We start from the raw sequence: 3,784 nt of genomic DNA on the forward strand, positions 1-3,784 counted from the left end.
ATTATAAGCGTGGGAAAATGTATATTCGAGCACGATTATAAGCGTGGGAAAATGCACATCCAAACACGATTATAAGCGTGGAAAAATGCACATTCAACCACAAATATAAGCGTGGGAAAATGCATACTCAATCACGATTATAAGCGTGGGGAAATGCACATTCCACCACGATTATAAACGTGGGGAAATGCAAATTCAACCACGATTATAAGCGTGGCAAAATTCACATTCAACCACGATTATAAACGTGGGGAAATGCACATTCAACCACGATTATAAGCGTGGGAAAATGCACATTCCAACACGATTATAAGCGTGGCGAAATGCACATCCAAACACGATTATAAGCGTAGAGAAATGCACATCCAAACACGATTAAAAGCGTGGAGAATTGCACATTCAACCACGATTATAAGCGTGGGAAAATGCACATTCAACCACGATTATAAGCGTGGAGAAATGCACATTCAACCACGATATAAGGGTGGGGAAATGCACATTCAACCACGATTATAAGCGTGGAGAAATACACATTCAACCACGATTATAAGAGTGGGAAAATGCACATTCCACCACGATTATAAGCGTGGAGAAATGCACATTTAACCACGATTATAAGCGTGGGGAAATGCACTTACAACCTTACTAAAGCTTTGGGACATTATCCTTATTTATAAGCATGGGAAAATTAAGTACATTCCTTTGATTTATAAACTATTTTTCCACACTTATAGCGTGGATAATGTAAATGATAACTACTCTTCAAACTAATTTTGGCAGGAAATTTTATACTATTTTTTATTATTCTTTTTCTATTATAGTAATAATAATTAGTATTTATTAATAATTATTATATTAACAAAGTTAAAAAACAGGGTAAAAATAATATGATGCATGTTTTCATTTCAAAACATGAATTTTATCAATTCGTAACAAACAAAATATCATTATCATGATATTAAATTACAAAACTAAAAATCAATGTAAAACGTCTTCATAACTCCACATGGATGCTTGTATTTGGTACTTGTTTTTCCATTCTTTGTAATTTCACGCACAATTTATCTAACATTTGTACATTAGCTCTTTTTTTTCTCATTCATTGCCTAAAAATTAAAATTATAAAATAATGATTTGAGAACCATTAATGCAAACAATTAACTACATCGAAATAAGAACAATAAAAGTGAACGACGTAGGGATGTCGGTGGACGACATTCAATCGGCATCCCTATAAATGAAAGTGTATTAGTTAGTTTGATAAGTAGAACTATACAAGTGAACCAACTAGAAATGAAATTACAACATTACCTATATTCAAAACTGAGTTAGCATCCCCATCAAATGAGCAATAATTGCAAGTATCTTGAATACATTGAGAAAATTGATACAACAGGATCATTGGTGTCCGCACACAGCTAGAAACTTCATTAGTACCAACTACAGATCTAGACATACTTCTCAATTCTCGTTGATAGTAACTGATGAATAACAGCAGCTAGTACTGCAACATCAATTTAAGAAAAACTAAGTGGTGTTCTCATATGAAAAAATTTTATTGCAACAAAAGGTCATAGATTTGACATTTACCTTAGTTTGCAATAGAAATTTTAAGGTATTCACACATACAAGGATATTGATGTATGCTTATTTCCATGATCTGGATCCCCACATGTGAATCCTGTAATACATTAATGATCTTATATAAACGTTTGTTAATTTAAACTGCTACCTTATAAAGAAGATGTAGCATTAGGAAACTAACCTACAATAATGAAAATGGCCCATGAAAATACCCCAGGAAAAATATGAGCCATTAAAACAAATCAGTAAGACTATAGACCAATAAATTATTTTACATTGACCATTTTTGCATTACAATTATATGTAATAGTCCACTATCCATCATCTTAATCAAACAAGTACAATCTGTGAAAACAATTTACAATTCCTAGCTTTGAAATAGATTACAAGGAATGGAAAAGCAAGCAATCAGGAGCACTACAACTGCAAACCCAAACTACACCGGAAAAAGAAAGCAGCACCACTCCCAAACTGCACCAGACAGCCCCAGAAACCACCAAGCCTACAGCAACACACCCAAACTGAACAACCAAAACACAACTACAGTAGAAAAAGCAACTACACAACAAAAATCCAAGCCAGCAGCAGCTACAGACCAGCACCACACATATCAACCAACAGATCAAACCTCAACCCTGTACACTCCACAGCAACAGCCCAACAGACCAAAGTAAAAAACTAGCAGACAAACTGCACACATTAAAGCAATCAACACACAAACTGCTTACACAAATTAGCATCCGCCAGCCGCACCGGAACCATACAACAGCAGCACCCTTACCCTGCACACACCCTAAACATCTATTTGTTCATGAGGCTAGTAACAAAGTTTTTATGCTTTTTGATTCTACCCAAAATTTGTTTCTTCATATACCCATAGAAATACAAAACGCAAATGAAAGAAACCGGAATCAAAATTTTGAATTACAAAGAAACATAAACAGGAATCAAAATTTTGAATATAGCCACAGAAATACAAAAATCAAAATGTAAATGAAAGAAAGAGAAACAGGTTGCATATACCCACAAAAATACAGGATTCTAAATGCAAAAAAAAAAAAAAAGAAATAGAAATCAAACTTTTGAATTACAAAGAAACATCAAAATTCAAAATTCAAAATCAAATAAACAATTCAAATTACAAAAAAACATCAAAAAACAAAATCAAAAACTGTTAAATTAGGCTGGACTTATTGCGAATGCCAGCATATTAACGGTGGGACACAAGTGCACACACTTCATAAGCCAAGGAGATATATACCATCCCAAAACCATATGGCAATGGGAAGAAGGTCTCTAATAGCTTATAAAACGTGCACACCATTTTCAATTTATCGATGTGGGATAACTCATCCCAACAAAAACAAATACACATTTTGAATTACAGACAAAAAACAGTATTATGCAAAAAAAAAAACGAAAATAAAAATAATGAAAACAATAAGCTAAAGAAAAATTACCTGGAATGGAAATATTTGGAAGGATTATGGGTAGATATGTGAAAAAATGATGAAGAATTATGGTAAAAAGGATGTGAGATGCAGAAATGGCGGAAATTAGGGCAGAAATGGTATGAGCTTTCGTAGGGGAAGAGAGGCGAGGAAGATGAAACATTTTTTTGTGATTTCTGATTTTCCTTTTCTTGATTAATAAGATTTGTCCCGCCTAATCAGTATACATTTGAGTTTTTAAATTTTAATTAGGTTAATGCCCAAGGTTATAAGCGTGGGTAATTACACTTATAGCCACGCTAATAAGTGGGTAATTTATAACCCAAATTTCGTATATTTGTCTAAGCATGCATTTCTCCACAGTCCACACTTATAAGTGAGATTAATATTCTCACTTACTAAGTGTGGGTAAATAAGTGTGGGTAAATACAACTTTTTTTGTACTAACTTTATAATTGTAAGGGATCACTTTAAAGTTATAAATAATTAATTTAATTCAAAAAATACACATTGAACCAGTCTAATAAAAATAATCTTACTATAAGACTATTAATATCGTCCCATTTGAGAATTTATTGTAATTGTATGTAGTGCTATATTTTCTTTTACACTACAAATAGGGATGGCCACGGAGCGGGTTACCTGGAACCGAACCGGTTCCGAACCGCTTGGAACCGGAACCGAAACCGTTCGCGACAGGTTCCGAACCGTAGAACCGTGAAACCGCCGGAAAAAAACTGCTTGAACCG

The 3,784-nt window shown here is 33.7% G+C and overlaps 1 long non-coding RNA gene across 1 annotated transcript; it reads right to left on the reverse strand.

Annotated features, from left to right (window-relative positions):
- Window positions 1-1,000: 1,000 nt before the first annotated feature.
- Window positions 1,001-3,214, reverse strand: LOC130828185 (uncharacterized). The gene is made up of 4 exons (XR_009047335.1): window positions 3,045-3,214; window positions 1,591-1,681; window positions 1,312-1,504; window positions 1,001-1,231 (listed from the first exon to the last, which is right to left on the reverse strand). It is a non-coding gene; the product is annotated as an uncharacterized LOC130828185 (long non-coding RNA).
- Between the last annotated feature and the right edge of the window lie 570 nt (window positions 3,215-3,784).

Source organism: Amaranthus tricolor, chromosome 12, assembly GCF_026212465.1.
Source record: "Amaranthus tricolor cultivar Red isolate AtriRed21 chromosome 12, ASM2621246v1, whole genome shotgun sequence".
Lineage (NCBI taxonomy): Eukaryota > Viridiplantae > Streptophyta > Magnoliopsida > Caryophyllales > Amaranthaceae > Amaranthus > Amaranthus tricolor.